The sequence below is a fragment of the Conger conger genome, chromosome 1 (assembly GCF_963514075.1).
Source record: "Conger conger chromosome 1, fConCon1.1, whole genome shotgun sequence".
Classification (NCBI taxonomy): Eukaryota; Metazoa; Chordata; class Actinopteri; order Anguilliformes; family Congridae; genus Conger; species Conger conger.
The window spans coordinates 87,043,337-87,055,356 of NC_083760.1; positions in this window are offsets into that span (position 1 = coordinate 87,043,337).

Here is a 12,020-nt window from a genome sequence, read left to right on the forward strand (position 1 = left end):
GTCCCAATTTGTCTTTGGATACCCAGGGCCGTAGGGCTGACTGTGGGTTGAGGTGTGTTAAGTAAGGAGCGGATCAGATGTCGGATGGTCGGGGGGGAAAAGGTTGCAAGATATTATATCTATGAATGTAGTTGGGAGTTTTCATGATAACTGCATTATGCTGTAAATATGTTTTGTGCCTCTCATGGTGATATACCTTTTGGATAAACCTGATTTGGGTGAATTAAAGGAAAGGAGACAAAACCCCAGATTGGTTGGTTTCTTCTCCAAAATCTAGGCCTTAGTTCTTGACCCTAAAAACGGGCCACCCAAATGGAATTCACAGCCAAACTCCCACCAGTGAGACCTTGGTCAGGGAGCTAAAACAAATGACTTCTACAGAGACAGCTTTTCGCACTGAACCAATCAGAATAACACCAAACATTACTATATTCTAACCTGGGATTATCATGAAGCATCTTGATGCCATCTCCAGTATTCCTGTGCTCTAAACTTGTAAGGACTGTGAGAGAAGGGGGGCTCCTCCAGGAACCCTTCTCTAGCCCTCCCCCACAGGCATGCGTGCCAAAAGGTGGGGGCTAACAATGTATGCTCCGGGAGGGGGAAGTCAGCAAGCTGACCAGTGCATGAGACCAAATGTTAATGATTACCGGCTTACAATAACACAGTGTTCTAGCTTTAAGCTCTGAGCCATTCAATTAGCTTCACACAGAAATGTAATTATCATTATCTTCGCCATTAAGTTTGTATTACGGCTACCAATAATAAATACACTCAACGAGCACTTTATTTGGAACATTTTTACTTTATTACACCTACTTATTCACAGATCACATTTTTCCCCAGTCTGATGGTTGATGTGAGCATTACTCAAAGCTTATGACCTGTATCAAAATGATTGTATGCATTGTATGGGGTGACATGGCTCAGGCAGTAAGAGCAGTTGTCTGGAAGTTGGAGGGTTGCTGGTTTGATCCCGCACCCAGGCTGTGTTGAAGTGTCCCTGAGCAAGACACCAAACCCCCAAATGTTCCTGATGAGCTGGTCGGCGCCTTGCATGGCAGCCAATCGCCGTTGGTGTGTGAGTGTGTGTATGAATGGGTGATTGAGAAGCATCAATTGTACAGCGCTTTTTTTGTACAGATCATCAATTGTACAGCGCAACCATTTACCATTGCACTGCTGCCACCCAATTGGCTGATTAGATAATCGTATGAATAAGTAGATGTAACAAAGTCCCAGAGGGGTTTTCCGTTTTTATTTTATTGTATTTAATTTATTTAGCAATTCAAACAACGTGCACCTGGCGGTCGAGCTGCACGTTCACGCCTGTTTTCCGTTCTGGTTCCTCAGTGGTGGAATGACTTGACAAATTCCGCGATTACCATATACGGCACCCAATTTACTGTACGTACGGATAATAATTCCTTCACGTGTGTGCTTACCACAGCCAAGTTCAATATGATTTCTAAGTCCAGTATCGGCCTGGAAAGAACAATATTGATGCTAATCTACTGTTCAGAAAAGTGTCGGGGGAAGAGAAGGAAAAAGAAACACACACAAACACACAAAGGGTAGCAAGTAAAGGTGTTTCAAAAAAGAAAAAGAAAATAAAAGCACAACTTGCTACAAATGTTGTAACTGTATTTATTTTTGAGGAAAAGGTACCAGTGTGTGACCAGAATGAACAAAATAAGTGAAAAGAAATCCAGTGACATTTTGGTTGCAAAAACACTATCCTGAACCTGTGACATCATATCATGTTTTAAACTATAACTGATCAAATTAAAGCATGTGGTGAATCATGAACTCCATAACTAAGCATTTGGTTGATAATGAAGACTTAACCCAGTGCAGTGCGTGATCTACTCCAGGCATGAAGCAGAGCGAGTGAATTACACAGAGGGAGTAGGCGTTGTGATGACTAACAAGACCCGGAAGGCTCCGATTCCATTGGAACCAATCGTCTGTTGCCTCATCACTGCTTCTTTCAGAACCAAATAGCGGGAGAATGAAACCCCTCATAATCCTGTTCTATGCACCTACCAATGCTGCAGATGATGACCTCAAGGCCACGTTCTATGACACCTTGAACCTACTTCACCTAGGTGGCAGGGTAGGAGCCAGAGACATCATTCTAATGGGAAAATGCTAAAGTTGGGAGTGAAAATGGGGGTACAAACAGTCGATGGGCAAACATGAAGTTAGGAAAAGGAAAGAGAATAGTGAGATGTGTATTGAATGGATCATGATCAAATGCTTTGTTTTTGATTTTGTCATTATCTGTAAGTATTGCTCCAATTCGTAAAAAAAGAAAATTCACACTGTACACCATCGAGGAAAGGATCAACATGCACACTCTTGCCTCTCACCCTCCCAAAACAAATAATTTCCCCTCCTTCCCTGTCAGGTTGTGCTTGCGGGCGACGCCAGGTTTCACAGGGCAGCAGGCATCCGGCTCATCATGGGGACTGGGCTGTTGAAGAAGGGCTTGGTCCCCCTTAGCAGCAGCAATCTGCAGAAGGCGTTGCCTGGAGACAGGAACGGAGGGGGGGGGGGGGGGGGGATCATGGAGATTAGTATCTACAATGGCATCCGGCAGCTACTAGGTTGACCCAGAGAACTACCAATCAAGAACTAACCGAGCCCACACCTGCTGGTCATGTGCAGGGTGCTGGCCATGGAGCAGGGATTTCACCTGAATGCCAAGACAACCTTTCACCACAAAAATGTTCGCTGGCTCAAGTTGCAGCATGGCTTTGTTCACTTTGCATTTCTTCCAAGTCTTTTTTTTTTTTTTCATTCACGATTGAAATGCATGTTGTCATTATCAAACCACTTTTTGAACAGAGGCCCAAATGAGTTCAGAAGTATGCTGGAAGCCTTGCTGTCAGCTTCTTGAATAAATTGAGCTGATCTCCAGAAACAATCTATGATTTCTTGCAGGAGCTTTAAGCAGGCTAGAGAAGAATAGCTTCATTTGGTTGATTAAATTTAAAAACACACCACACCATCATTGACCAAGAGACAGAAATCAGCTGCACAGCAAAAGCTGGCACCCTTGCATTCCAGCACGTTTTTGTCAATTTTCATCCACCTTCCCTGAAAATAAATGTTTGGCAGGTTCTGTGTTTTTTCATTGTCAGGTTTTGTCTAAATTGTTAGCATTTCCGTGGATTAATTCCCTCTGTACTTACTGTAGTCTGTTTCCTGGTTGTTCCATTCATTCATTCGTCTTAGCCAGATTGTTATGTGTCAGGACCATACTCTCTAGCGTGACACATTTTGCCTTAGACCTCCTCCTCTTGATTTATCTTTCTGTTTTGAGTTGATCCATAGTTTTTCGATCCTGTTTGGCTTATCGGTTTTTGTTTCTGGATTCTGTTTTTTTTTGGACTGCCCGTTTGCTATCAACCCTTTGCCCAGGCAACCCTTTGCCTGTGACATTGCTATATCTATATCCGCTATATCTGTTTGCTGTTGTACCGACCCCCTTGTTTGAATCTCGTTCACAAACTACCTGATCTCTGTTGCTTCGGCTTGCTGGTTAATAGAACCTGCCTGTCTACTCTGTTGCAAGGTTAATAAAGACTTTAAACTTACTCCTGTGGTCTTGCTGTTGGGTCCATTTCTTCTGGTCCCTGACAATGTTACAAATAAGGGAGAATATTGCTCGCTCACCTGGCTTGCTTCTCTGCAGTGAGACAGGGATACATGAACTGAAGAGGACTCAAACACAACCTGGAACTGCGACAGTACATGGTTACTTATGCAGACACACTTACAAATGATCTGGCACTGCAGATTGGCAGGGTTGCCAGGACTAAAACCAATGAATAACTTGTGTGTACTTGGCAGGACAAAGGCATAGGGAGAAAATGACGAGTCCGAATGAAGTGTGGATGCCGTCATTCACATTGTAACTAATAGTCTTACTGTTGGCCCCGTCTTCTTTGCCTGTGGGAGTGAGAGGAGAGTTGGAGTTGAGAGCTGCATGAGAAGAAACAGGTGCCATCTTACAGGTGACCTTGCTCCACTTCATTACATTACATTACATTACATTAATGGCATTCTTATCCAGAGCGACTTACAGTCGATATGACTGAGCAGGGGACAATCCTCCCCTGGAGCAATGCAGGGTTAAGGGCCTTGTTCAAGGGCCCAACAGCTGTGTGGATCTTATTGTGGCTACACCGGGGATCGACCCACCGACCTTGCAGGTCCCAGTCATGTACTTTAACCACTGCGTGTACCTTAACCACTACGCTACAGGCCGCCCCACTTCAGGTCTCATGAAGTATGTTGTGTGTTCAGACTATGTGGAAACACAGCTGTGCCAGACTGGGGATAAGGCTTAATTACAGAGCAAACTCACCATCGTCGGCCGACTTCTCCATGTCCACCCTCTTACCGATGATATTGACAGCCAGGCTGACGATGGGAAGAAGCGACCCGGCTCGCTGATTATTTGGACTCCGGTGCTGACGGGGAAGTACTTGTCCAGTGCTTTGTTTATGTCAACCGCCATCTGAGAATGGGGATATCAGGGTCAGATCCAACAAAGGAACACTCTGAGTAACTCTTATAAGTGGTGATTGTCTAAGTCTGGCCCTGAATGGCAGCAGTAATGCTTGTTCTCACTTCTACCTGATTGTTATATGACTGTCTTATCAAAGTCATTGATTGGCCAGAGACTCCACTCACCTGGCATTCAAGTTCAAAACCATTCCCTGTGTGGTGGTAAATAATAGAAACCAGCAGCAGTAGCAGAGTTTCAGAAAAATTACTGCCTTAAATAGAGGAATATTGGGAAGGCTAAACCCAGCGTATCCTCCACCAAGGTCCAGAAGGGTCAATTTGTAGCCAATCTTTGCCTGCAAAACAATCAGCCATGAATTACTCTTTACATCTTTACACAATACAGACTCCAACCGCACACACAAATCTCCAGTCCAGTCCTCGATAGTTCCAACATCTACTGGTTTCTGGTGTGTCTCAGTACATCAGTAATTTTAGTTGTGTACAGTATTAGTACAGTAAGACCCACACAAGGGCGTGGCTGCAAAATGTAACTTCTGATCAAAAGATCAGAAATAATGAGAGCAGACGCCCTTCTAGGCCTGGAATTTGAGATTGCTGATCTGATGGGCTTATTGTCGAAATGGTTACTTTTACAGCATTGTATGGCATTTCCAACTGTAGCTGCCAACCGAGTAGAGCTTTTCACACGGTGCCAGGTGCTCACCGCCAGGTCAAAGACATTACGGGCATTTGTGATGGCCTTCGTGTAGGCCACTGGGGTCATGCAGAAGCCGCCCACGTGGAAGCTGACCCCAATGACGTCCAGCCCCAGCTTCTTTGCTCGCTTCAGGAGTGCCGGGCATCTCTCCAGCTTCGCCTCAAACTTTTTGCTCATTGAGAACAGGGAATGTGTGTCATCCACAGCAATGCGGAGGACCAGCCTGAGGAAGAGGAAAGCGTGGGAGGTCAAGGGTGAGTTTTTCCAAAGCAGATGCACAAATGTGGAAACTCCAAGTGTCTGCAGAGTATCGTTTTTACATTTGAAGCATCCATCTGTCCAAATATCTGTCCAAATTTCTATTATCCATCTAACTATTCACCAACCCAAATATCCTTCCATCCAAATGTTTGTGTATCCAAATATTTATAATATCTATTACTCATCCATCTAAGTATGCATCCATCAGTCTACCCATCCAAGCATCAGCCCAACACACAGTGCAGTCTGTAAGTACTTTGAAAGTGCCACAGCTTCTGTTCTTTTGGCTCTGTGCTCCACCACATTGGATTTTAAATGAAACGAGGAAAATCATGTTGAAGTGCAGATGGTCACCTATAATTTGAGGGTGTTTCCATCCACATCGGGTGATCCGTGTAGGAACCACATCCATTTTTATACAGTGTCCCTCCCATTTTAGGGGACCAAAAGTAATTAGACAGTTGATCTCTAGTCTAGATTCTAGATTTTGCAACTGCAATCTGGAGACTGTCGTTTGGGTGTAACAAAATGACAAAGGCAGCAGTGTACGTCAGATAGTGTCTGTCAATTATCGCGATTGAGAATCTTAATTCATGCATTTCATTTTACCTAAAAAGTTGGTGGAGTGCCAAGCAGAAAAGAGCCTCGTTGCCTCGTTGTCAAAGGTCATCTTCTGGATCCCATGGGCAGTGGCGTATTTGAGGTGGGAGGGCTGCTTGATGGTGTTGGCATAGATGATCCTGCTGGGGTCCACCCCGAGAGACGTTATGAGATGCATCTCATACTAAAAGCGGAAAGGGACAAAGGCAAAAACAGGATCACAGGGCATCCCGAGTGGTTCGGATTAGGACAACAAATGAACTGGAGTCTATTCTATGAATGAACTAGCACACTACTAATAAGCAAGCATGAGAACACACTCAGCCCACAATATCATTTGTATCTTGATACAGGGGTCAAAAAATATATATTGAAAGAAAAAAGAAAAACACCCATTGTCTAAACTTGGAATAAAATATACATATCGGGGTTTCCCGATAACGGTGTCTCTTAGCACTTTATGAAGACTCTCTAAGGTATACCTTACTAAAGTTGTTTTCTTTTCTTCCTGTGTTCCCCGAACTATCACTCAGGCGGTTGATTTGGCAGAAGCATCATCACATTACTGGTGTAATTCACTATTTTCTCTGATTAGCTGACGTTTTCAATAAAAGCGCAAGAGATAGAGATATTGTTAGACGTGGCACTGAATACAGTAACATTATTTTCCAGTTTTAGGACTACGGTGTCCAACAAAACCAAGAAAGAACTATGGTTGAACATCGCTCCAGCACACCAAGAGAGTGGGAAATCGTCAGTTTATGAATATCATTTAAAAGCCTTGAACTTCATAGCATTACCTAAAAAAATATATCAACATTAACATTTATCAACTGACTAAAAATAGCATGAACTTTTCATCATCGGGATCTTAACAGCCCAGCGAGAACAGCCCATTCAGCCCGGCAATGCTTGCCTTTACCTACCCATCCATCCATCCATCCATTATCTGAACCCGCTTATCCTGAACAGGGTCGCAGGGGGCTGGAGCCTATCCCAGCATACATTGGGCGAAAGGCAGGAATACACCCTGGACAGGTCGCCAGTCCATCGCAGGGCACACACACTATTCACTCACACACTCATACCTACGGGCAATTTAGACTCTCCAATCAGCCTAACCTGCATGTCTTTGGACTGTGGGAGGAAACCGGAGTACCCGGAGGAAACCCACGCAGACACGGGGAGAACATGCAAACTCCGCACAGAGAGGCCCCGGCCGACGGGGATTCGAACCCAGGACCTCCTTGCTGTGAGGCGGCAGTGCTACCCACTGCACCATCCGTGCCGCCCCTTTACCTACCCCTGTACCTACTTTTGGAAATCTAGATTGCTTCCTCAAAGAATGCCAAAAGGTTTGTCAGGCATGACCTACCCTGAAAACCATGCTGGCTATCCCTTAGAATGTTATTATTTTCAATAAATATTTCCAGTTTGTCCCTAATGATAGATTCCAGTATTTTACATGAGATGCAAGATAGACTGACAGGCCTGTAGTTTCTTAGATCGGTCTGGTCCCCTTTCTTATATACTGGTATTATATTACCTTGTTTCCGGTCATCCGGTATTTCTCCAGTTTCTAAAGACTGTCTGAAAATACTTGCCAATGGTTTAAAAATGATCTCACTTAACTCTTTGAGTACCCTTGGGAATATGCCATCGGGGTCTGCTGCCTTATTTGTTTTTAGTTTATGTAATTTATCTAGTATTTCTTTATCCCCTATCGCAATATTGGCTGGGTATTGAATATGCCTTCCGGCCTACTAGTAACCTCCTCCCTGGTAAAAATCTCAAGAAGGTGAGAGTGCCCAAATGGAAGCAAAAAACGCAGTTTAAAAAAGCGCCAGGTGGCTCCGAACAGTTAGCAGCAGAAAAAAGAGATAAAAGCGCCTCTTAACTTCATAAGTTTAGCTAGCTACTGAACTGCACAAAGAAAACTACCAGGCGCTAGCAATATAAATCAACGATATACTCAGCTAACTTAGCGTTGTGACTTAACTTAGTAGAGACTGGATGAGGAAAAAGCCTCTTAACGTTTTAACGTTATCTAAACTCTTAGTTTGACCCAGAAGGATGACCAGATGCGGAATAAATATGGTTAATAGTCAGCTAAAGTTGTGGGCTCCCAGACCAACAAATTTTCAGTCCAATTACAAGTATACAATTTGTAGTAAAGTGTCAAATAATAGGCTTTTATTCCATCAGATGGAATCCAATTACAAAAGCATCCGCAGAGCACAGAACAGCAAGCACACACACACACAGCGTGAGCAGAGTCGAGCAAGCTGAGCGCACACACTTTGCAACACAGTTTCTGATATATAATTTTCGTGGCCTTGGTATCTCCCTCTGTCTGGGTACGGCTCCATCTTCTCCAGTCAAGCCATAGTTGTTTACTTGCTTCTGATTGGCTTTTATACCTCTCGTGATTGTCCTACTGTAAAACCCCACACTAACCCAACGACGGAATTTAGCGAGGGCTGAAGGTATCAGCGTGCTCGTCCTTCTGGTGTTGCTGAAAGAATACTAATAGGGTTAAAAATTAGTGGCCCCTATGCGGAGAGTCTAGATCAGCCAATAAATAAACCAGAGACAGGAGTACCACTCCGCCTTCCGCTCTTTACTGGTCCGGGCTGACTAAGAATCTCCACAATAGGGTCAATAGATTCACTTTTGTTTATCTGACTCCATTTTAGAATAATAATTTAGATTAGTTATCCACATTAGGTAGATTTCTTATTGATAATTTTGACTTGATCGCTATAGGAATCCTGTACTGAGATTTACTCTCCGAACAGTCCTCTGCTGGTACCGCCGCATGTCACATCGCGCGTTATGTGCACACCTCACTAACTGACTAGATATCTATAGTCATTACTTTACAGCTACATATTCCACAATACCAGAGGAAGCCAGCAAGCTGACCAGCCCTGAGTGATAATGCCAGATATTAATAATTTCCGTTTACACTACACCTTCTCATCCACATCTCAGAAACTTTTAATCAATCCCCCCTTAACATTTTACTTTAAGAAAACATTTGAGTGTTTGACCCCCTAAAACCTTTGAATGTTTTTTCCAGTGTTTTAAGGAAAAACTGAAATAATACAATTCAGTGCAGTGTACTTCAGTGCTGAGAATATATAAAAATAATACAATACAGTGCAAATATCATACTTCAGTGTATACTATAGTGTTGTGTTAGTGCAGATACTGATAAATAGAATAATATAAAATAAACATACCGATACATAAGATAAACATAGAATAACTAGGAATATCTAGGGAAAATATTATATACTAGCTTTGCTAAATAAAAGTTTTTTAGACTTGAAATAACCGTCAGTTAACATTAACTCAAAGAGAAAACAACCCTTGTACTGGGTAACTAGCTAGCTACCCAGATCAATTGACTCCGGACCGGATCTGTGCCTGTACTGGCTGACATCGGGGGCAGATCCGGCCCAGAGTCGCTTGCTGTCTGGTTGGCTAGTACTTTTATTAATCTCCGGACAAAAATACACCCAAAATATTACAAGGAAACCGTTTATAATTAACTACAGTTAACGCTAACCGTAACGCTGAAGGCACACTAAATACCAACAGGATTTGCTTCCAAGTGGACGAAACCCCGCAAAAAAACAAAAAAAACCGAAAACAATATGGTCTGATTATCTAACCGGCATGCAGCCAAGTGTTAACGAAACGAGAAAAAAAGGGGGAACTTCCCTCTCTGTCCCCTAACAGCAACAAAGATTTCCACATTTATAGAATGAGCTTTTGAAACGCAAACCTCTGATATTAGCCTCCGATTCAGTCTCCTTCATTCCTTGCAAACACACAACCATAGACATATATACGTCAATGACACACAACACCACCAACACCGCAAACAGGAAGTGCGTAAGCGTGTATCAGGCACGAAACCAGCCGCTTATCAGCTGTCCCTGTTGCTCCAATGGATATGTATCAATTATGCAAAAGGGAAAAACTGCCATTAAAAATGTAACATATTGACTGCCTTTGCAGTAAATGGTAAATGGTTGGCATTTATATAGCGCCTTTATCCAAAGCACTGTACAATTGATGCTTCTCATTGACCCATTCATACACACACTCACGGCGATTGGCTGCCATGCAAGGCACCGACCAGGTCGTCAGGAGAATGTGGGGGTTAGGTGTCTTGCTCAAGGACACTTCGACACAGCCCAGGCAGGGGATCGAACCGGCAACCCTCCAACTGCCCGACAACTGCCCTTCCGGCTGAGCCATGTCGTCCCTGCAGCAAAGGATGAGAATGTTTGTTGTGGTGACCATAGCTGTGGGCTTGAAAGCCATTGTAGATCCTGAGTTCGAGTGACCCTCCCTCTGCTTTCCTGTCCTGCTGCAGTAAGGAGACCAGCCGGCCAAGCACTATCTTCAAGGCCGCTTCAAGGTGCTAGTGTTGGCATTCCAGGCTGCTAAGGGGACTGCCCCCCTTTACATACAATCTTGAATTGCTCCCTATGCCCCAGCAAGACCACTTTGGTCTGCCAGCTCTGGTCGCCTTCTGGTTCCCTCATTACAAGCACCAGGTGGTCGAGCTGCACGTTCACACCTGTTTTCCATTCTGGTTCCTCTGTGGTGGAATGACTTGCCTACCACTGTCAAGACCACAGAATCCCTCTCCATATTTCCACGCAGACTAAAAACAGCTTTTCAGACTATACCTTAGTCCTCCCTCCTAAGGTATAGGACACACAGAGAGGCCCCGGCCGACGGGGATTCGAACCCAGGACCTCCTTGCTGTGAGGCGGCAGTGCTACCCACTGCGCCATCCGTGCCGCCCTCCCTTCTGATATCCCTCTTCTATCCCTAACCCTTGAAAAAAATAAAAAAGTATTGCAATGACTATTATGTCTTTTTGTGTAGAACAGCTACTTTGGGGTTTTGCTACTTATGGATTTGGTGTTTTTAACTTGTGGAAGAACCTATGCACTTGTAAATCGCATTGGATTAAAAGCGTCTGCCAAATGACAAGAAAGTAAAATGTAAAAAAGTTAAATTCTTCCTTGGGGGTGGGGTATGTAACCCCACGCTCAACCCAGAGGACCCGAGACTGCTTTATCTGCCTCCAATCCTTTGCCTTTCCAGTTTGATTTAACCTGCCGGGGGTATAAACTCCCACTGGCTTTGCTCTGAGGGGAGTCGTGGGGGTGTGCAAACTTCTCCACTGAGACAAGGTTACAGTCCAGGAGAGGCAAACCTGCAGTTCTGTGGGTAAATAATTCCTCAAAACATGAAAAGTGTGATTAAGAAAACTAATAGTTTAAAACAATTTTGGTTGGAACAAAAACCTTCATCCACAGTGGTCCCACGGGACTGAGTTTGAGAAGCACTGCTGGATGCGGTGAGTTCATTACTTATCTGAAGCCCTGTTAAATTCATCCTCTTCACCAGGAGGTGGTGCTGTTACTCTCCTGTGAGCAGCAGAGCAGATAAAATCTGCCTGGGGGAGTGTTTATTAAGCAAGAGGAAATACTATACATGGTTGGTAATTTAGTTTCTTAAGTACTGTCAGATAAAACACTTACGTGTCGCTCAAGGCGTCAGTCAATATTTCCGTTTTTTGGTCAGTAGTTTTTCTCAGATTCTAAACTTGCCACTTGCCACTACGTGGACGTAGGGGGAAATGACAGGGTTGCAATGCTGATTTTTGACAAGTGAGTGGGGAGAGAGTGAGTGGGGAGAGAGTGTATTAAGCAAGAGTAAATTCTGTGCATTGTTTGTAATTTATTTTCTTAAGTGCTATCAAATTAATCACTTATGTGTTGCTCAAGGCTTCAGTCAATATTTCACCTCAGTCAGTTGTTCTCAGGTTCCAATCTCGTATGATACATTTAGTGTCAGTCTAGTTCCAATTAGAAATAGTTTTCATATA